Below are 25,327 nucleotides of genomic sequence, written 5' to 3'. Positions count from 1 at the left end.
ACTGATTTATTTTATTTTTCTTATCGTGTTGTAACATAGGAAGTATACGTGCTTTAACTGATATAATATCTCGTAATTTTCTTAAATGTACAGATAACCTTTGACAATAGACTATTAAAAAAAGACTATTCTCACCACTAAAAATATTTTCTTAGTAATAATAAGAAGTATCCCCCCAAAGAAAAAAAAAAGAAAGAATCCAACTTTTCGTCTTGACTTGTTATTTATTTATTTTAGCTATTATAGTTAGTTCTACGGTGATACCATACAAATGTAGTAGACGGGACGAAAATATTTAATGATGAACATTAACAGCGAGATTGGTGATAATGTGATTTTGATAAACGACAAATCAAACTTTAATTTAAAAGCTAGGATATTCCTCTCTCTATAAAGGTAAAAGAAACCTGACGAAAAACATAGTAAAATTTAACTTAACCCTATCCCCTTTAAAATTGTTTTGTCGAGTCTTACGTTGAGTTGACTAATGTTTACCCATTTTGACTCTTGTGTGCACACACTATCATGGAAGCGGGAGGTTTGGATGGATATACATATTCCTTCTCGATTTGTGTTTATGATCGAAAAGGAACGGATATGGTGAAACCAAATGCACCAGAGTATAATCTAAATACAAAATAGTAAATACGTTTAGAAATCACCAAAAGGTCTTTAACAAGTGTAAACACCTTTAAGTAAGCTCTGAAAGCCTCCGACAACAAAAGTAATAAAATCCACGCTAATGGAACCATTCTACTAATTCAAACTATATACAGGGAAGATAATGAAAACGTATAGAAAGGTCTGAAAAATTCCCAACGCTGTTAGAACTGTCAAATTTGCGATGCAAAGTTTTGGTCGTTCCGGTCAGCGGAAGCTATATTTTTATATAGCCTAGCTGGCCGAGTGGTCTAGGGCGCTGGACTGTGCAGGCGGTGTAGCCATAGATGTCACAGCGGTACGAGTTCGAGTCCTGCGGAGGGAATGACCAAAAATTTGCATCGCAAATTTGACAGTTCTAACATCGTTGGGATTTTTCAGACCTTTCTATATATATAAGGCCTTAACCATTCCACTCTTTTATATAAGGTCAAAAATGAACTAAAACAACAAATGAACAGACCATAAAATTCACTCAATGATACATCAAATTCTCTCCATGGAATACCTCAACATACACCTCGCAGTTACTGAAAGCGAACTTAGAACATATTAAAATTGACAATGCCATCAAAACAAGCATTATTAGGAATAACCGGTCACTACAGTAGACTGAATTCGGAGTAGTAACATCAAGTATTACTAGACAAGATTGAATGTAGTGCAATACTATAAAAAGATAACTTAGTTTTTACATGGGTATGCAATTAGAGTCGAAAATCTCTATTTGTGAAATAAACAAAATAAGAAAATCATATCCAATACGAACTAATCTACTAAGGGCAGTTAGGTTACTAGTTTTACCTTTATTTATATTGCTGATATATGCTTCAGGTAGATTATACCTAATATTCCTAGTAGATAATTTTCTTAGTTTTTTTCCGGAAGATGAACAGACTTCAGGATGTATAAAACATTGGTCACCGAACATGATTTCGATACAATTGAGCCGTAATAAAGGCATTTTTTTAATATGGATTCTGTGAGGAATTTTACTACTTCGCAAACTGTCAAGAAATGGTAGATAGAATTTTCACAAAAATCTCTCCTTGGTGATGGAGGGGTTCTGCTGACCTATGGTCTTTACTTTTCGAGTTTGAGTTATCTTTTTGTGTATGATTTTTTTTGTGATTGTTTTCGTATGACACTGTGTGGATAGTGTTGAACTGCTATTAAATTATGATTTTTTTTTTGTAAATGTCTGTCGGTAAAACTGCATATATTTATTTGAATATGTTAACATGTACAAGATCAAAATGGTCAATATTAAAATTATAATTCTTCAAACACAATCATGACCAAGTTGTTATCATGGAAAGTGTCTTTCAACAATAAGCATAAAATAGTCGGTGTCTAACGTTTTACTTTTGTTCAAAATATACAAATAATACGACATATTCTAAATACCTTAAAGAAAGACATCGTGCATCAAAAGTTAAACACATCTTGCCTGTAAAGTCTTCAATAAATAAAGAAGTAATCACAGGATTAACGCATCGAAAATCAGAAATTAACCCTGAAAGAGTAATCAAGGGAACAAATATTCTTGCGGCAATCAAAAGAATGTAATCCATTGGCAAGGACCAGCCATGGAAAACAGACGCACACAACAAAGAACATAAAATATCAAAAACAATACATGCAAAGTAACAAAAGTAAATGAGCAACTCGGACTCCACTTAAAACTTGGAGCATAGATTCAGTGCTTCGGTAGGGTAAGCGTCCTCTGCTTTTCTAGAACACCCGTCGAGTTGTTCATAAATAGTCAAGTCCAGGGTAGACTAATGAGGAAAGGAAAACCACGACACGTTGAACAAATCAGTTTTTATGGTGCAGATGGATACACCATAACGATCCACGAGTTCATGATGACGACCATAAAACTTCTGTAGTGATGACTTAAATCTTGTAGCAACATAACCCTGTTCCAGAATCCTATTTGTTAGAGTTCTAGCGCGATACAAAAAGTCTGCGTAGTTGCGGCAAGCTCTGGTATAACGTATGAGTTGTGATATGAACACTCAAGACGCAGGTGCTGAAGAGATGTTGCCACAGATGAAAGGAAAGTTGACAATTCTGAATGAAAAGTCATCACGTTTGTCGTAAAGTTGGGTCAATAGTTTTCCTTTACCATCGATTTAGGTCAAGATATGGGGCTGACTTCACAGTGTCTGTAGTATCCTTTATCTCAAGTTTTTTGGGGTAGATGCGATGTATCAAATCCCCGAAATTAGGATAGTTTAAAGATAATACGTCATCTATATAGCGGAAACTGAGATTAAAGGATCTAGCCAAACAGTATATAACAGCATACTATGCAATATTGTAATACGTAACTTAATACATGTTTTGTCTCTATATTGTATTATTGTGTAATGTCTTATTATGTCGATGGATACCTATGTTGAATGTAAATGAATGGATTAATAAAAAGAATATTGAAATTTTAAATTCGTTAATTTTCTTCCAAGTAACTGTATATTCAAACAAAAATAAGTTAATTCTGATATCATCAAGGAAACTGTAGTAGTATTTTAATTGGCGTTATTTTGAAGAAAAAAACTACATATACTTCTTCTTGGGTATTTCTTCACACACACACACACACATTTTTACATGCAAACTTGTTAAGGTTCCTTAGGGTAAAGCTGTGGACAGTCAGAATCACAACAATACTAGAGCAATTCATATTATATTATTGTCCACATCATTATATTTGATAGTATGAAAACTGCCGACTAAAATATAATCAAGGAAACGAATATACTGAAGCAACGGCCCATATAATGTCACATAACTTAGCGGAAAATACAAGCCTAATCGATTGTTACTTCCTCTCGCGTTTCCACGCATCTTGCAGTCACTACAAATTTTCAATTACTTTGGACGATCGCTTTAAGAAAGAACCGGTCAGTACGTCTGAGATTTAGCTATATTTACATATATTAAATGAATATACAGAAAACGAAGAATTGTTAAAGAACAAATGCGTTGATAGCACAATACATAAGCGTAGGAAATTATTTTGCATTACAAATTTTGATGATCTGGACCTTTTGTGGCTTGTTTTAAAGTTGTTACATTAAATACTAGAATATTGATGATATGTTTCTATGAAAAGATGTTAAATAATTCATCTTCATTGCCTGCAATCTAGGGACTAAAATGAAACACGTAAATAAACACAAATGACAACATTTAATTTTTATCATATGACAAACAAAACAACTTGGTGTTCAACCTGCAAGTTGTATTAGTTGTTTGTTTGTTGTGTGTGTGTGTGTTTTTTTTTTCTTTTTTCTTTTTGGATTTTTGGTGTTTTGCGTTTTTTGTTTTTATGTTTTTTGCTGTCTTGTCTTTGTTTTGCTGATATAGTTTGGCGTTGAATCATTCGAGTCTCTAAACAATCCCTTACACTTTAAAATGTATTGAACACTTATTTAAAGTTCACATTACAGTTTGTAGATATGTCGTGCCTTTTTTATTCGCCCGAATATTTCAATGTTTATTTTCGAAGGTTTATTTGTCGCCTTAATATAGAAATTGAAATCATATAAACAGTTATGAATCATGGTATTTTTTTTAGTTGAAACAGAAACACAACGAAGAGTCATCATGACAAATTTGTGAACTATTTGATAGTTACGCCATACGGAATGTAGGGTACCAAGGCCCCCGCCGTACTATCAGGAAAACTTGGTGTCGAAACCATAAATCTCCACCACCACAATGTATGATTTAACCATCCACTATCCGATCATCGAATGATTGGCATCTGAATCAAATGACTCCATTAGTTAAATGGAGGTTGTAGATTTCATCTGTAGAAATAAACAATTGAAGTACTTATTAATTGGTAGAGTGGCTTTATGAATGAAAATAGACTTCTTGTAATTTTGTGAGTAATTCAGTTTATCAACGGAAACATTTTATAAATATTTTTCCTACGATTACTTATCGCCCTGTCTTACACATGCCCATTTTTGTTATTATTGAAACATCAACCAGAAATATTATGTGAAGAAAATTTGTTGGATTTAAGCTTGTTTATTGTGCCTTGCATTGTGCAAAAAACGTATCCACATTTTGGGTACATGCATGACCTGGTCGTAGTTCGTAACTTATTCTTCTAAGAGTTTTTATTTTGCTTTACTTTTATTATTATTTAAACATCGTGTTTTATCCGTATATGAGATACAATAACATGCACTTATCGATAAAATATTCTGTAAAATATAGGACAAAATATGGATTAGTACCTAAATTAATATTTAATTTTTTTTCTCATATGTTTCTACCCATGATTTATTAAAAAAGTTCCCAGAAAATTGACAGTATCTGCATTCAGGCTATGTGAATACTGTACGTTCAAATACTAATTTACTTGTATATACCATCAGTTTATTTATATTCCAAGTTTATTAATGTCTACTGTCTATTCGGTTCCATTAGCTGACGGAAAATATCATAGGACTACGTAAATAGCAGCACCAAATGCTCAAACAGTGTAACTATATATCTAAATATTACTATTCTGTTTTATTTAAAATCTATTACAAACTTTTATCGTATATATTGAGTTGATAGAATGTTTATATGTTGTGACAAAGATATTTCTGCAGTTAATTTAAATTCTGCTAAAAAAATTAAATTTTTGAAGCATTAAACTATCAAAAGGGTGTGTGGGTTTTATCAATTCGACTTTGATCTTAACGAGTAGGATACGGTGTATAGTGTTTTTGAACTTATTTTTTTACTATTATGAGTGTATCATATTTGAATCTGAATTGAGGCCGAAAAGTTTTATCCCTTGTAAGTCAAACGATACAGATACATATAAGTGAAAACAAAATGTAATTTCAATAAGTATTAGACGTATCTTTCGTATCATCTTTCAGAGTTGCATGTTAAAAGTATGCCTAAATGATAGATGTTTTGTAGGCGGTTTCGTTCATTGAAAGTATATTTATTTCAACGGGTAATTTGTTGGTCGAACAAGAAATTAAGATTCTATCCCACGGAGGCGAAATTATACATGTGGGTTGACAAGACGGAGATATGCAGACGTCTTACATCGTTTTAGTTACAACTGAGTGTACATTACGAAACACACCATATCCTGAATTTATCGTGTGTTAAATGTTCATTGTGTTCGCAGGCAGTATGGTACCGCAAAAAGTTCTGCGCGAACAAATAACTTTCTGTTATTTGAATTCACTACAATAGTTGCTAACGCATGTAAAATATGTAATGTGAAAAAAACAAACAAACAAATGTCTTAAATTTAAACATGGTTTAAATTTCAAACAGACATATACACCATAAACACAATGATAATGCCATGAAAACAGCATTTTTTTCCCTAACAATATTACATTTGTACAACAATACAACTTATCAATGATACAAATACGGAAAATCAATACAAAACTAAACTTTAAGTGCACAAAAATTGCTTTTGATAGAAATGCAACACCTATTTGGCACCTATAGAAGTAGAGCTTCAAAATGATTTCCTACAATCTTATTAATAAACATATTTAGTTTTATTATTGGTATATTGTAATTTATTGTTTCCGTTCCAGAATTTGTTCTATAAGAATATATATATATATATATATATATATATATATATATATATATATATATATATATATATATATATATATATAGAAAGCTTTTGGATGAAGAAATTGCAAACAACTTCTCCAGATGGAATTAACGAGAAAAAATAATTCATTTTTAGGTCTTGGATCTAAGGCTGGTACAGCACTACTTGCTATACATCAATACGCCGTACTGCTATATTTGGACTTTTTATTTTATTTTTTTAAATTGTTTTCCACAGTTAATTGTAACTTTGATAAAAAGATCCTCTTTGTTATTTTCATTCAGGGTCCTCATCAGTTGCTTATGTGAGCCTTTGATAAAGGTACAATCACCCACAGCGTACGCGATTCAGCTTCTGAATCTGTTTTGATCTTGAACTTTGTGAGTTTTATGCTCGTTAAGTTTTGTGAGTTTTGTGCTCATATAGTTTTATGAGTTTTATGCTGAGGAAGGATATCTGTTATCCGAAATACTCAATTTAAATTTTACCATCTTCTGGTGATGTTAAACATATTTAGACGTTTATATATATATATAGAAGGGTCTGAAAAATCTGGTAAATGAATCCGATGATTGACTTACATGAGTGAAAAATTCCCAACGATGTTAGAACTGTCGAATTTGCGAAGCAAATTTTTGGTTGTTCCCTTCTCGCGATTCGAACTCATACCGCTGTGACATCTATGGCAACACCGCCTGCACTAAATCCATAAATATATAGCCTAGTTGGCCGAGTGGTCTAGGGCGCTGGATTTAGTGCAGGCGGTGTTGCCATAGATGTCACAGCGGTATGAGTTCGAATCGCGAGAAGGGAACAACCAAAAATTTGCTTCGCAAATTCGACAATTCTAACATCGTTGGGAATTTTTCACTCATGTAAGTCAATCATCGGATTCATTTACCCAGCATAACTGATGTAATATAATTTGGAAATTGACGGTAATATTCTAGTTAACTGTAACTAGCTGTGCAGCCAATCCTATTATCTCGTTCCCAAGAACAATTTGTGAAGAGCTAATGAATGCTATTTATCGGACATGTTTTCCAATATTTCTTGGGAACTGATTCGTTAAAATTGATATTGTTATCAGTGATTCGGTTTATCCTTTATTGCATAAAGCCAGAAAATTATAACACACAACAAAGTACTCTCAAAACCTAAGTTTTATTGCATTAGTTTCCAATATCTTACCGTAGTGAGTGATGAAGTTTTTTTCGTCATTAGAAACCAAGCCTGAAGGTATGTTGAAGTTGAATATAATTAAAAGGAGTTCTCGTATGAAATTCAATTATTTTCAAAAGATGTTAAGATATTAAAATGGACGACAGATTCATCTTTCTGCTTTTGACATTTTGTCTAAAAATTAATTTAACTTATACGAAACAGCGTCAGATTTTTTTAGCACAGAATCATACCAAAACATTTTTGTTCATGTGCCACAGCAACATGACAAGAAGTCATGTATTATTAATACAAATCAACAAAGGAATATATTTTCTCATCTTGGTCCAGAGCACCTGGTCCATGCTCCCATTTTTTGTCCAAGTTGCTCATTTGCTTTTGTTTCTTTGTTCGTGTTATTTTGGTTATTTCAATTCATTTTTTTGTATGTGTTTGTTTCCTTGTCTGGTCTTTTCTTTGGATAATATTCATTTGATTTCTGCTCGAATCGTGGTTCCCTTGTTTACACTTCGGAACACAGTGTTGTGTCATTTATGTTCAAGGACCTTCAAATTAAGTTATAAATGATGAAGAATCGAAAGGTTCACAAATTAAAAAAAACAACAACAAATAGAATGCTTTGTTGAAGCAGATAAATAGAAGTAGACAGTAATAAGAAAGAAATAAACTTGCAAAAGATAGATAAATATCATTTTTAAGTGATTTTCTTTATGTGAACAATGTTTGTATTGTGCAGGTAGAAACACGGAACAATCAGTTTCTTTAATATATAATAGATAAAGTTTATAAAATTATTTTTTTTAATGCAGAGGTACATTTAAATAGCAAACACATTAAGCTCATAACATGATCGTATCAATATAAAGCGTGGCAATACCCATGTCATTGACTAACTACTCGGAACAGTAGGTTTCAATACTCCAAAAACCACAATCCGTTCCTAATGTGAATCAAACGCAGCTTTGACTCAGCAGTTACTGAGTCTGTGTCTTCCGGGCGTTCTTGTACCAATACCAAATTTCATGCCTTTTACATCATCTTTCTTCTTTAATATTTCTCAGAAGTGTCTCCATTCAAACAGAATAATTTCTTTTCACGTGAAGTACCTCTATTACAAGAAAAAAATACGAAAAAGACAAGGATTGTTTGAGCCTGGAAATTAATATCCGCTTTTGGCAGTTAATAAGTTTTGAAAAGGAATTTCAAAACAGAACTTTGACAGTCATCGAAAGTAATCAAACATTGGCTATGGGAAATAATGAGGTGAAATTTCTGCAATTTATCAGGATGGAAGGAACTTCTTTAGACATTAACTACAGTTGTTCCATATATCTGACTTGAGGCAAAATTCAAAAACATACCAATGTTACACAAAGTTGCCCCCAGCTTCTTGGCTGTAAAAAAGTTGTAATATCAAGGTGAGAAGACTCTACAGACCTTTGATCATGCCAATTACTAAGATTATCAGGTATTCACATCCAGATTAGGAATGAGATACTCCATGCAAAGTTTATTAATGGTCTTTTGATTGCCAAATTTAAATCGTTATATCATAATAACTTGTCAAATATTGAGATAACATACAAAAATGCTTACAAAATCTTAATTATGAAAGGGTAAAACAATGCCAAATGTTTTACATAATTAATTTTAGAGAGACAAACCGATCGACTTATTTAGGTTTTATAAAATCTTTTGAATATTAATTATCACAACAAAAGTTTTTATAGGCATATATTAGGTTTAAAACAGCTGATGGTTTGATTATAGAAAAGCTTTGATAGAAATCGATACGTGGGTAAGCGTTGGGTGTTAAAAACTGCTCACTAAAATATGCATTCGAACAGAGCCACTAATTTGTTACATTGCACCCAAAACTCCCTTGTTTTCTTTTTTTTTTTAATTTAACTATATTTTACATAGAGATTCAGTTTTTCAGAGTCAAACTGTTATTTACACATTTTCTTTCAAAATTTCGTGCACCATTAAACTTTTTGTATCTGAGTGAATAGAGATATTAACAGTCGCACATTATATTCTTCAATATTTCACCCTGAAGTCAAATGATATTAAATCTTCTATTTAGATAAAAACAAATACACTTTTATATTATAGTATCATTACAGAACTCCTAAGGGGCCACTTCAATCGTTCAAAACTCTCCCGTACTCACTTTCATCACTTAAGCACTTTTGTCAACAGAAAATACAATTTTCATAATTCTTCCGTCTTCATATCTATACGACCATTAAAGGTGTATAGCTATTATCAAGATTCAAAACAAATTAATAAAATGAAAATATTTAGCTATGATGGGCTTCCCTTAGTCTCTACGTGAAGGAGTATTTAGTAACTTTGAACGTCGACTTCTGATTACAATTGATAAAATCTATTAAAACTTGGCCTCTAGCAAAGAGACATATGGTGGTGAAATAATGTTTGTCATAAACTTTATAATATTGTCTATATTGTAATTAAATATTATATTGAAACAAAATTCTCAGAAATGGATTTCTGCAAAAACTTATAACATCTAAACAAATACAAAAAAACAACAGTGGAGTTGATAACATTGGAGGTTTATGAAAATTACTAAGGTATTTTTTTGCCAAAAAAAAAAAATTTAATTGGATTTTTTAATTCAAAACTTCCATACTTTAGTATTTTTGTAAATATGTAACGCTTAGACAGTGTATTAAATTGATAATACAATAAAATAAACTAAATGTATTTTGACATTGAGGATTTATATGAGCCACAATATACTGACTCAAATATTAGAAAGTTGTGACGACAAACAGTGTACCGGACGATAAATGGGTAAAAAATGACTAGCACACTCAGTCCTTGACGAAATTTAATTGGGTGTTCAGAATCAAAAGAGCAATCATACGTCGTCTTTCTGAATGCAGTGACACAAGGTTTGCATATATTAGACGTATCAATATATTTCAAAACAATGAATTGTATCAATAATACATTACTGGAATATGTACAAGACATCGAGAGAATAAAATACTTTTTTCTTTGTTTTATATTATTTTACTGTAATAATGTTTTGAATGCTATCAAATATGCTTTACATAGTGAAAAAAGATATGTTCTCACGCTCATGAGGCAATTTTTCATAAATATCATTTTTGTTAAGCCGAAATTTAAATTTATGCTAAATTTATTACCGGTTGATATTGTTTTAGCCATTTACGGAATTTTATCTCTTTGCCATACTCGTATATGGAGACAGTGCGTATCCGGTGTCAAAGTACGAAACAGTGACTATAAATCCTTATCGCTTACTTTAGCCTCCGGAAGTTCAGTTATGAGTTATCTCTCTAATGATTAAAACTAACAGATAATGATTGTTTTTACAGAAACAGAAGTTAGTATGCTTTGCCTGTGGATAAAATTGAGGTGTGTTACTGCTGTATGACATTTCTTCTAAATAACCCTGAAGTAAAACATTCTGTAATGATGATTGTTTAGTAAATGTTAGATTTCTTGCTTTTACATTTGTTAAAACAATAGAAACATTACAATATTTCAAAATCTTCATTACAGAAAATTGTGGTTCATAGGTGCATTATTTAGCAATTATTCTTCCTTTGAAGTCAAAAATAATTATTTTGATGAAAATAATGTACTAGAGGGAAATAATATTCTTAGCTCATAAATTGTTCTTTAACATCATTAATTTAGGTAAAAGGTATACACGACAAAAATCATTTCACATGTGATTTCTAAGTTTTATGAAAGTTGTGATTTTGTTTTTTTTTATAAAATCGAAGGTAGTTCATGTAATTACCACTATAGCATACTAGCAGTGTTTACGTTGGTGAATTTATTTATTTTAATTCAGTCTTTTGTTTATATTTTTAAAACATATTTTTTATTCGTAGTCGGCAATTGGTCTAAGTATCATTTTTAAACAGTTGTAAGATTAACCTGTCACGGTTCTGGTATCAAATATCTTTTATTCTTGTTTTAACGTTAAGTGAATGGTAGTAAAGCAAGAGGAAAGCTGAACATCATTGCGGCGTGTGTATTGTACTAAATGATTATCTTTATCATTTTTAAAGCGATATAATGCAACTAAAATCAAACTAAGAAATCAGATCTCTGAGTTAAGATATAGCTGTATGGTGTCATGATTAAATGTGTCACAATGATGACAAATATTAACACAAATATTCAAAAAATTATTGTTAAGAGTTTCTATCAACACTTCTTCTGATTTTATGGTAGAACGTTAACCCTATGTAGAAGCTATGCATTACCCCAATGTGCAAACATCAGTTTGCTATCATTTTGCAACTGCTTATTTGTTTACACAAATTCATTCGACAGACCATCACCTTTCTTTATGTTGTCATATGAACTATCTTTTCGAAAACCAGTAAACAGTTTTTACTGACATTTTACGACGGCTCCTATTTACCGACAACCAACAAATTTTGAATAAATGTATTTTTTGGCGAGTTATAATAGAAATATTCATCCTAACATGGATTGCAGAAACTTCATATAAAGAATATAGAAATATAATAGAAATAGAAAACATGCAAAATGATAAACAATTATAGAAGTACAAAATAAACAATTGAAATGTTACATTTATATATCTGTATTAGAAAGGAAGCGTTGAATTTTGCACAAATTTTCAATTATGATTTTCTCTTAATTTTATTCTTGAAAGATTGACCCTTACACTACCGGCATATGGAGCTTTGTTTTCGCCATCAGTGTAAGCACTGTTGTCCTTGCGATTCTGTATGGTCTGTCTGGTTTTCTATAAAACAAGAAAATAAATATTGTTTAAGAGTGGGAACAAATGTGCAAAATATAATTTAGATTAAAATCTACACTGACAATATCGATAACACTTAGACAAGAACTAATGGTAACACACAACATAAACTGTAGATGTATATTTTATGTATATTTTTGGTCTTCAATATTAACTCGTGGATCGTTAAGGTATATTTATCTGCACAATGAGATCCGATTTGTTCAACGTGTCATACTAGTAGTTTTCATTTCCTTTTCCGTCTACCCAGGACTTGACGTTTTATGAGAAGCTCGGTGGGTGTTTCTAGAAAAGCCTGCCGGTGCACCTGGTCCATGCTCCAAGTTTTTAGTGGAGTCCGAGTTGCTCATTTTCTTTTATTGCTCTGTACGTAATATTTTGGGGGTTTTTTTGTTTGTCTGTGTTTCATATCAGGTTTTGTCCCTGAATTACATTCTTTTGATTTCCGCTAGAATCTGTGTTCCCTTGATAACTCTTTCAAACACTACTCATTTATAACATTCAATGCTGATTCTTGCTACTGCTATTTACGCAACAGTTTCATTGACCTTCTGCTTAATCCCGTTTTATTACTCTGCATGTTGCTGATTAATATTGATAGTGATGCTAGCTTGTATCGTTATTAAAATAATCTGTCATTCTCAGTGACGTAACATAGTTGTCTACTCATAGTGTCACGTGTACACCCTATTATTATGCCATATACGTTCAATCAATGTTGACTCTTAATAAAGTTCATCGGCAACATTCTGTTCTTTTGTTTTTATGGACCGTCAATCACTTTTGATATTGTTTTTTAAACAATAGATGAAAAAATAAATTGGGTACTTTTAATGGAATTATAGCAGTAACATCAAAGGAAACCAGTGATATTCAAAATTCCAAGATCAAGGGACGGTGAAGGGATGTTACTATATGAAAACCTAAAATATATATATACATATACGTACAAAACCAATAGCAGATGGGCATCACGATAAACTGGCAACACGGACAAGATGCAACGGAAGAAACCTCTGTTTATCACTGAAAGTAGATTTTGTCATTTCTTTTTAAGGATGAAAAAAAAATATATGTTAATGCATTCCTAGGGTAAAACTTCTCGAATTTATACCGCAATAAAAGCATACAGCTAAATCATGGTGGGGTAAATAAATACATTTGAAAAAAAAAACTGAAGATATATATAAAAAATAAAGAGAAGTATTCGGTTAATAATGAACATTAAAACAGCAACCAATTTTTTTTTCACTCACAACATATTTCATTAAGACTGATAAATATATATTCTTAATTTTAAAACTTAGCATTAACGATGGTCTATACAAATAAACTAGTATATATGAAGTTTCTGCAATCCATGCTAGTGTGAATATATATTCTTAATTTAAAATGGTGTATACAAATGTACTAGTATATATGAAGTTTTTGCAATCCATGCTAGTGTGAAAGGAAACAGATGTCATGTCTATCTTTCAGAAATGTTCAATATTTGAAACATCTTGCAATCTATTTTTTCTTCCACCCCTCAAAACTAATTCAGATGACATTTGACCTTTTACATGGGAATTTTAGATGAAAATGAATGTTTTTACATTGTGTCAATATCTGCTTTCAAATCTTATCAGTTTTCAATGAATGTGAAAGTTACAGACACAGCAGCAAAAATCATCTTTATAATTAGTAGAAGTGGATGATTTTTCTTGCCTACGGGTTATGTGGTTCGGATTTGGTTGAATAATTCGTTGTCTTCGACACAAGAAACTTCCGTTCAATGCGGCGCAAGAACCTCAAAAACAGCACTAAACTAATTCTCCCAATTACGGTGGTAAAACGTCTTATTAATTAAGCAAGGGATTTATATCTAGAGCCACATTTTGCTCAAATTTGTACAATTAAAGATGCTGAGAGATGAAGTTCAATTAAAAATGGCCAGAGGCTTAGACAGTATCACACCAAAGACGTGAGGGAAGAATGAGACATTTATAAAAAATAAGGTTAGAAGTACGTTTTCAGGAGAAAGGATAAAATTCCAACAATTTTAGCCAAGCAGGGGGCCAATTTACTAGTGGAAATAGCAATAGAAAGGCTATGGGCGTGAAATCCATACTCATATCACCGTGGTGCACAATAACAAGTCACACTTTCTATACTCCAAAACCATATTCATATCCCATACAAAGAGCTCTAATGGCTGACACTTAGAAAAGATCAACAGAGAAAATATCCCTTTGTGTCCAGAGTTTCTTTTTTATCTGTTGTTTAAATTAGTCTTACTAAAATGTCTGAGGATTAAAATGTTGGGCTGAAATACACACTTGACAGATGATTTAAATGTTCAAGTTTCTCAACACAAAACGGACATTATACTTTTTCATCCTCTTTAATTTGTTAAGTGATAATGATCTCTTATTAAATGCACCACAAACCCAAATAAATCGGAGGATTTTTATCATATTGCCATACTTAGGAAAGGTCAAAGCAACTATGATGACTTTGCATTACAATTATATAAAGATATATCTTAGCAGCTATACTTCTAATATTATTTGCTTAATATTCTATTCTTTTGCATAGTACCTATCTCAACTCCCGTACATACTGTAGCCCAGTGTATATTTTTGGGGGGTGTAATTATTTTTTTTATTCAGCCATAACAGTTAATTGCATTTGAAGCATGCAAATTTACAATAATTACATAAGTTATCATGTGTATTGAAAAGTCAACAATATATTTCAATGCTATTTATGCTTCCTTTAATTACAGATACTTAACACGCATTACGTACACAGTCTAATGCCCATACAGTGGTTTTGATAAACCAAATTCCTTCTAAAGGCCTTATTAAGCTTTAAATTATATCTGAATGAAATTTTGTCTGAGGTTGACGTTTTATTTTTTCGGGAAACCTGAAATTTTGTCCAAAAAAAATATCTACCTTGTACATTGACTCTAAAGAGGTTTATAATTGTGATAATTACACATTACATGATTAATTCATAAGTTGCATTTATAATGAATTCTATATTAACATTAAATGGAGGAAAAAATATAGAGAAATGATAGTATATGTCTATTTTGAGAATGTGGTAGTATTAAATATAGAATTCTAGCCCTTTATTTGTATATTATTTAAAATGGAAAGAAAAGTATATTCATTTATAAAAAAAAACTACAAAGAATGCTAACTTCCTTACGTCCAATGTTCTGATGGATACAGAAAGCACTGGTGGGAATTCGTGTAAATTTATGAGAATTATTTATAAGACAATATATTATATGTATATATCAGTTTATCTCAGGTTCCCCCATCACATTTGTCTCTCATCTTACTTTCTTCTTTTCATCTGTCCTTTGTACCATTTTCCATTTCATCTACACTGATATTTTATAATGAAGAATTTCCCAGCCTTGAAAACTACATTTATTTTTTAGAGATATTTCGAAAATAATAATGTTTTAAAATACCAGAAATTGTCTATTATTTTTCCCGACAAATAATCACTCAGCCATATAGCTGTAATTTTTTTTTTATAAAAGCTTCTTCGATGTGATCAGATTGTCTGCATTGTGAACATGTAAATAAACAGAGTATACTGTTAGCTAGTTATCTAGTTCATTTTTTTTTCATTTTATTTTGATATATCAAATACATTTGGTGAAAGGCAACAAAAAATGCACCATTATTCCGTATAGAGGACGCTTACCCTACCGGTGCAACTGGTCCATACTTTTTTTTGTTTTTTTTGTTTTTTGTTTTTTTTGCTTTTTTATTGTTTTTTGGGTTTTTTTATTTTTGTTTTTTGGTTTTTTTTTGTTTGTTTGTTTGGTTTTTTTTTTTTTGGATTTTTTTTTGCGTGTTACTTTTGTAAAATTCGTCTTCATTGTTGTGAGTGTATATACACTTGGCCTTTTTTTTACTATTATTACTGTTCGAATCCTGGTTCCAATGATTTCTGTCTTAACTCTTCTTCATTGAATGAAATGAATTCGACTTATATAATACAGCATGTACCAAGTTTAATTTGTCTGTCTGAACTTTTGATTCAGGGCTGGTTTAAGAAGACTTGGTGTGAAAATGCAATTATGCAAATGACTGACATACTTTTGACACTTTGGTAAAATCTTGTTTTAATTACTAGGACCAAAAATCTAGAGGTTGCTATAAATCCTTACGCCAAATTACACAAACTGAATTTGACCGACACTTATTTATTGATATTCAACAGGTTGATCAGGAATTATTTCGATTTTTTACACGGAATCAAATCTTAAAATCCGATACTTAACTTCTGTCAAGTACTATTATGGCGGATAAGTACGATTATCTCTAATCTAACATTTAATTTTAATTTGTTGAAAGTATGAAATATTTAATTCGTTATAATTGATTCCGAAAACAAATCAAGTTTATAAAAGCCTGCAAGTCATTTAAAAGTAAAGGTTGTTTGTATGTTGTATGTCGATGCAATCATGTTTTATCCAAGTTGTATGTTTAGGAAGATAACATTCCCACCCTCAAACGTATGTATTTTGCTTTTTTCTGTTTTCCACTTTTGAACCTGTGGTATTTTTCACGACTTTTGTCTACCGATGCACCACAACTAATTCTAACATACAGTCTTCGACTAAAACAAGGAAAATGTAATCTTATATAAAAGACAACATGTAAAAACATAAAATAAAGGAATATTGTTTGTTTGTTTTTTGTTTTTTTTTGGTTTTGTGTGTGTGTATTTGACTGTCTGCCAACACATGTTAAAAAAAACATAAATTATTTTCTTTTTCACTTGTTTTATCGCATCTCCTCATGGCTATAATTTAATCCCCCTGCAATAATAACTAAATGGGGTAAAGGGTAAAAAGGAAGGTATTAAGACACATTCTTATAACTTTTATTTCATAAGAATGACGTGGCTTTTACGTCACGATCAATGTAAGATAAACTCTGTGGTCCTAAAATTATTTCCACCGATTATTCATTGATTTTAAAATGCGGTAATAAACTATTCGAACGTTTCGAACAGCTTTATTCCGTGACTTCCTCAATATATTAATCAATCATATGACTTCCCATATACAAGAAAGTCCATCCATCAATACCTCGTACAAGGCTGGATTACAGGACTATCTTTTACGTATACTCTCGCATAAATTCCGCGGAAATATACTTTTGGCGGGAGAACTTTCACTATTTGTGATATATATATATTTTTTAAAATTTCAACGATTACTAAACTTCAATTAAAAAAAACGTGTTCGGTATAAAGGTAACCTCTCATTTGATTTGATTCGGATCTGCATTTGTATGGCGAGTAACTAGTTTGAATAAAAAATGCAAACAGTTCATATATATCATAACAAATAAAATTGAATAAAATCCATTACAGATTATCTATTCATTGTCCTTACCCCATCACAACATCCCCAAAAAGCAAAGGTTGCTTCTTAATAAAAAAAAAACACAGACATTGCTAGTTTTCATCTAGTAACTCAATGAAGTAGCTTCCGCACTTGAGTATTGCTTTCAGAAATTAAAATGTCTGCAATTATATTTTGTTTTTGTGTCTTATATCTCTAAATACTAGTACAAAAAATAATAATTAATTTCGGGACGTTGTACACGTGTTTCAAGAAGTTATCGCTCATCTGCAGTATTAGAACCTAATACTTAAAAGTTAACGGTTAACAAAAATAATAATAATAAAGCATAAACAAAAAGTACCCAAAACCAATAATACCGAAATAGAAAGTCAAAGTTCTACCAAAATATGTCAAAGCTACAACATTTTAGCCTAATGTAAAATAAATGTATGAGGAATCTCAGTGGTTTATGGGTTTCTATTTTTATGCTAAACGACAAATTTCGGTAAATAATATATAATAGACAAATCTGACTACTGAGTTGGTGAATACCCTCGTGGCCTATGGTCCACCAGCAGTGGCATCGGCCCAGTATTAAAATTTGAAAATATATTTTTTTTTCTAAGGTGTTAATTAGATGCAGACAATAATTTCACGAACTAATTTCCCTGCATCATCGGAAGGTCTAGTCATATATTGATTCTATTAATGAAAAACCTTAACCCCTAAAGAATGAAATGGTAGGGCACTGCTGGTTATTTCCTTGAGAGGATCTATGTGTTATTCTCTATACTATATGATACATTTTATATAATTGATATCAGTAGAAATCAGTTTATACTGTTATGATTTAGTTATGTCCTCCGGTGCTTGCAGACAGTTTGATGTTTGTAAGCATTCGTTTGGATCCATTTTTCATGTAACATCTTTTGACAATATATCATGTGATTGCGCCAGAAGTCAGACATGACAGTTACTGCAGTGCATTCGGAAATATCGGGGTTAAACGCCCGTTCCTTTTTTAAGAGCTTATTTAAGTAACAGTTGGCTTTCAAAAAAGCTAAAAGGTCATTTCGCTGCTTGGATAACATGTTGTTTTATATATCGATGCCTTTAAGTTTAATGTTTTTGTTAATCTTTAGCCGATACTTTACAATGTTTTTGGTATCCTTGAAGCCATTATGTGTATTGATGTAGAAACCATTTGATTCATTCGTCCTGTTTGTAAATAAATGTTTTTAAATACATAGAGTTGTTTGTTGATCAATATATAAGTAGTCTTTTTAGTATTATCATAATAATCAAATTAGGTTATTTTATCACCATCCTTATTGTTGTGTCATATTTGTCACAAAAAAAAATGTTTGTATTAGCATTAAATAATCAAGAAATGAAAGACTACATATTCTACCAGATACTTGACTATAATCGGTTAATTTTACCATTAAGGAAAACATTGGCTTTAGATGATCTTTGTAATTTTACAGAATGGTTTTACTTGTCGGAAATTATTTGTTTAATAATGTCAACCTAATTTTAATAATTGGAGAACCCTTATTCTGGAAATCTTTTATTTTTCTATTATAGGTGAGACACTAAACATCTGAAACGTTCCTTCAGGCTTATAACTCTAATGATAAAGACAAACTACCACATGCTCTTCTCCATACACCATGTGACATTTTCAAAGAAAGGAATCAGATAGTTGTCATTCTAATAATTCTAATTTACAAGTCATGAAATTCTATTTCCATTTATTTGAAGGGTTCAATCAAAATTTGAATAACTTAAAATCGTCTACATTTGCAATCTCCTCCGTTTGGATGATGTGTTTCCTATTTAAGCAACTAGAAGTCTTGCATGATTTTAAAGTATTGATGCATGATAGTTCTTTTCATATTGGCCTTAGTATTGGTCTGAGCCCTGCCGTATTTGCTGGAGGCGTACTCCAAGCAGCAAATACAGCTGACCCAGGACCTATATAAATAACTAGACCAATATGACTTTTTTCACCCTGTTATATTGTACTGACCCACGCTTATCTGTATAAGGCTGACTGAATTTTTCGTATTGTTCTGATATGTTTTGTTTGTTTGTTTGTTTGTTGGGGTTTAACGTCCGAGCAGCAGTATTTCAGCTATATTCAGACGATGAACATGAAATTGATGAATGAACATGAAATGATGATGAAATGAAAGAGAGATGGGACACAAGGACAATGGGGTCGACAAATTTAGATTGCCACTGGAAATAGGGAGAGGTGGGTAGGGTCGGGCAATTTAGCCTCCTGTGGCGGAGCCCTATGGTTCCTACTCCGGGAGAATACCACAGTAGGGTTCTTTAACGTGCGAGGAACGTGGCATATTTCCCAACACGGGGCACCACTATGGTTTGCGGTCAGGTTTTCCGTATTATAGCCTGACAACCCCAGCATGTAATACGCCAGGGGTACCCCATTCAACCACCTGGGGCACACATCCTAGTTGCTCTGTGGGCAGAGCGCCCTAGCCCCGGCTAGGGTTCTGAACACTATTTAGTCGCCTTTTACGACAAGCTTAGCGCTGCTGCAGGCCTATTCTTTTAACACCCTACCTGCACGGGGCCTGATATGTTTTGAATAAAAATATATAAGCTCTTATATCAAAGTTAATTTTGATAAAACTTTTAAGTCGTCGATACAAACAAAACATGGCGGAATGTGAAACAGATAGAATCTTTATTTAATGAAAAGGCACAACTCGGCTATCTCTTGGGAAGGATCTGCTTTTAATATGTGTGTGTGTGTGTGTGTGTGTGTGTGTGTGTGTGTGTGTGTGTGTGTGTGTGTCTTTTTCGAAAACTCTTCGAGACATCTCTTCTGCCTTGTTTATACGTATCCCGATATTGCTGATAAATGACCGGAAACAAATTTATGTAAGTGATGCATGCTCTTTGTTGTTGATCCCAGTCTCATTTGAAATGTATGGTCGATGTTTAGAACAAGTTCCACAACTGCCGCTTGAGTGTCACTTCGTTATTTACATAGATAATATGTTTGATAAATATATCAATTTTGCTTATAGCGAAAGCCATTAATTACTGAATACATTATTTGAAATGAATGATGCTTCAATGTTACATCATGCAATTATTCTACATTAAGTATTCAAAGTCCATCATTTTAGAATATCAATTATGAGATGTGTGTATTGTGTAAAATAAACTTGATGTCTTTTGATGGTTGAGCCAAAGTACGTTTGTCATTTTGAACCTTGATGTGATGTTTTGGAAATATATATTTCTGATATTCCATTCCCATTTTTTACGAAAAATTCAAGCTCATACGATATCACAAACAAGTACTATCTTTAAAAAAAACAGATAGCCGACGCAATAAAATTTTACTTGGAAGTTTCTACATTCCTTTCAAGAAAATAACACATGGCACGCAATTCAAATTTTCGATACAGTTGTTTCGAACGCAATTTCAACTTTTCAATACCGTTTTTTTAACGCCACTAAGTTATCAGTGTTTGGCCAATCGGGATACAGAATTGCGATCAGGCGACTTGCGTTTTCATAGAAGAGCGTCCTTGAGGTCAAAGGGTAAAAAGCATACCGAATGCGTCGAAAAAAATGTTCATCATTATCAGTAGCAGCAGTTTAATTTGTATTTGATAAGAGATTGTTCTTCATTTCATGAACTCTGGTATGGTATTTCCGGTATTTACCTGCTATGTGGATGTTGTGGCTTTGAGTGTCGAAAAGATTTTTGATATTTATACGGGGGGCAATGCCTATTTTCTTCTTACTTTTAATTCTGTGTTGCTATAGTCAGTCGGATTAGCAAGTATGAAGTTGAAAGAATGGTATCTTTTCAAGCAGGCTTTGGACTTAGCACTGTAATTAAACATGTATAACAGAAACGTAGGATTGCACCAAAAGTCCTCAGGGGTCACTTTTTTATTGAAAATATGAAATGAGCCACATTTGAACTATGACCAAAGTCTAAAAAAAGTATTTATGTTTATTTCAAAGAAATTCATAAAATAAACAGGAGAAGAAAAAAAGAATGAACTAACAAACAGAGATAAGAACAGACGGGCGAACAAAGTAATTCTTATGTTTGCGAGCAGATTGACACCTTTATGATAAGACACCTAATTGCTATACCCACAACTAACCAATGATTACGTTTGGAGGCTTTCGCAGTACATGTAGATAGTTGACTCAATCTCTTAAATAACAATATGTGGTACTTGTATTTTCCGAGAAAAACATAAGCTTAAAATTAAAATAGTCAAAATAGTCTTATCATGCAGATCAACAGTCTGAATAGAAGCGCTTAAGTACATAAGCATGTATAATAATCGACCTTTTTGCACTAATATATTTCTGTTTCAGCGATGTTTTTTGGTCGTGTCTCATTGCTTTTCCCAATTTGAAAAAAACGATTCGGTTTGGTTTTATTACAAATGTATTTTTCGTCTGCAGACGTTATAGTTAACCAAGAAAAAAACATTGTTTCTAATTTACAAATTTTGTGAACAACACTGTAAAATATTACAGAGCTTTAACCTCCTGTAATATAAGCACACGTATGGCTACCGCGAATCTTTTATTTGCCACCCACACCACTGTAAGTCTGATCGTTGTGGTCATTTCAGTTTATCAAGGCTTTAACCACAAATTTGAAAGACATGTTTCCAGGGGCCTATTATTTGTGAAAGTTATCACTCATAGTCGTAACTGTAATGCACCAGGAATGCTTAAGGTTTCTTTGTAAAACAGTGGGCAGGCACATCAAATCAAATCTAGTATCTTCGTTGTTTTTGATGTACCAGAAGTAGATAATAACATTATTTTGGCGGTGGATCTAATCATAGTAAAACCAAACTACAGCTGAATGCTCAGATGAAAGGAAAAGTGTGTATCATACAACCTTGTCGGTTTAGCATTTGTCTATAATCTTAACCCGTAAATTAGCAAAATGTACCTAAAGCAACGAAACATGTGTAAGAAGGGTGTTGACAATAATGAAATCTCATAAAAGTGTCTGTCATAGTACGGTGATACAGTGAAGTCTCTAGTCGTTCAAGCTTTTATCGTTCTCATAAATTACTTTTCTAAAATTCTGTGTATATATACTTTTGGTAACTTCTTATGTTTGCCGTTAAGATAATTCTCTGTAAATCTAACGTGACCACTTCGGCGTTCATTCTATGTGTTTTGTTCTCAGACTAGATCATTTTGAATGTTAAACCACATGACACTTGTCTGCGTTAATTATCATAATAGCCACAGTATATAGCTTTTTCGTACTTGTCATTTCTCTGTTAGTAAACAAATACTTGACCACAACTTCTTGATAAGATATACAACACTTCTATTGAACAACAAACGTAAAGATGAAATCACAACTATAATTATCTTACACCTACGCTACCTACGCTGCGTCAAATGTATTAAGTTGGAGGGTCAGTTTATCACCCTGGCGAACACCTTCAAGCCTGCAGCTTCAGAATAGTTTGTTACATTGGGTGTTTACAATCATCATTGCTGATAGAAGTATCTATCAAATGTGTAAACAAATAGGTGAGAGGTAGAACCTTACACAAGTGTTTTGACGTCCATTAGTATTAGTCAGACTATAATGGATGAAGAAGATGGCAAAACAGACATAAAGTATCTACATTTTAACAGTTGACATTGTTTTGTGATGGATTGAGCTTCATTTTTCACTAATTAGATGTGGTCAACTTCACGCAACACCTTGTTGACCACTTGTCATCATGACATGTGTAATATTAAAATTTATGACCTTTTGACTGAAATGTTATGCTAAACATTGGTTTGTACTATGTAACATATGTTTTAATACATGTACACGTATAATTCATTTTCTTGACAATCAATTATGAATAGCACGATTTCTTTAAAACATTATTTTACTTTCATGAATTGAATAGAAAATAACAAATTATAACAAGGTAAAGTAATCGACCACGCCTTTTGGTTTTCTGTCTGCTTAACAAGAAGTAAATAGAGTTTTCATCTCGGAGAAAGAACGGAAGAAACGGCACAGTATCTGGTTTCATCGAAACAAAAAATCTTGTAACTTAGTATTGCAAGTAAACATGTCTATCCGTTTTGTTTTTGTTCTTTTTCTTATTTGTTTGTTTTTGTTAGTTTTTGTTGTTTTTTTTTGCGTTTTTTTTGTTTTGTGTTGTTTTTTTGGTAATGTTTCAGTTCTTATCGACTATTTTCATGGCCTAGTTCTGAAGAGATGTACAGATTAATCAGCTAGGAATCAAGAGGCCAAATCAGTTGTATGAAACCACTATGTTGGTATTTAATGTGTTTCTATGATAATAATTGATTCGAAGTTAAGACAGCTTCATGTGATTATGATGAAAGATAATCTGACTTATTACTATGCATGAGATAAAGTGAAAGATTACCATATTTGCGTTATTGTATAGCACGATTAGTTTGTGGAAGTCATTCACCAAATACAAAAAAGATTTTTTTTTCTCTAATTTAATTCAATTTAATTTTTTTTTTTTTTTACCCATTATAAACAGTGTTTGACCAGTTGAAAACTGTACTATGCAGGCGCGGATCTAAGTACGGGTGTATCGGGCGTGCATCCCTCCCCTGGGAAAACTTTTTTTTGCATGAAATTTAGATTTTTCACAAGCTCTACCCCAAGATGTTCTTACTCGGCATTTAATTCTATTTTTCCCCCACCCCCCCACCCCCGAAAAAAATAACATGAAATCCTGTATTCGCCCTAGCATTATGACTTATAATGACTTTTTATTGTCAACTTTACCTCTGAGTTTAGCTGAAAGGGTTAAGCACAGTCGTGAGCAATCTGTAGCGGTCTATGATATTTCTGGTTGCAATGTACCAGAGGTGTTTCCGAATGTTCGTGATTCCTTGGTTTTATTGATCAATGTCAGAAGACTTATTAAACAAATAAATTTGTTTCTGTGTTATTAGCTGAGACAGTTGCAGGTGAACTAAAATCTCGAACCACTCAAATACAAATTAAAATTATATTGTCATTAAAGGTAATTTTAGAAGATAGAAATTTCAAGAACACACGTTCGCCAATAAAGAACGTAAGACTGTAGTTATTCCTATGGAATATGCCTGTGTGATTAGGAATTAATTGATATCTGACTTCGTGTCGTTTAACTTGTTTTCATCAAAGAGGAAAAATTAATATAGAATTAAGTTTAGGTAGCATGCTAACTAATGAGGAGGTATCTTGTATTGCAGCACCTTAAGGCAAAGACACAATTTGTTTTCTTCTATTTCAAACAAGATTTATTAAAAGATATTGAACTGGCGAGTCTTAATGAGAATTGAATAGTGCTACCGGTGATGTAAAATGTATTTTTACAAGACTTACAAGAATATGTTGTGTAAATAAATGATGTACAAATAGAAATATTTGGAACTCTTTCGCTTCTGGCTCCAGACATGTTAAAAGCCTGGATGCATTTTATCAACTAAAATTCAATCGTTCATTTTAGTATCTGCAAAATTGAAATCAATGAAATAAATACATATAGCAGTATGACATAGAAAAGATAAACATTATCTTGATATAATAAGAGATCAGTATTTATGTTATAATTGAGATACAATAAAACAGTCGAGATTATTATGCAGGCATGTAATGTTGAGATGCTGTGTGAGATTCGGACGTCTATTG

The sequence above is a fragment of the Perna viridis genome, chromosome 1, assembly GCF_037379345.1.
Source record: "Perna viridis isolate PV_CMFRI_1.1 ecotype Kerala chromosome 1, ASM3737934v1, whole genome shotgun sequence".
NCBI classification, from domain to species: domain Eukaryota; kingdom Metazoa; phylum Mollusca; class Bivalvia; order Mytilida; family Mytilidae; genus Perna; species Perna viridis.
This window is presented reverse-complemented; position numbering follows the sequence as displayed.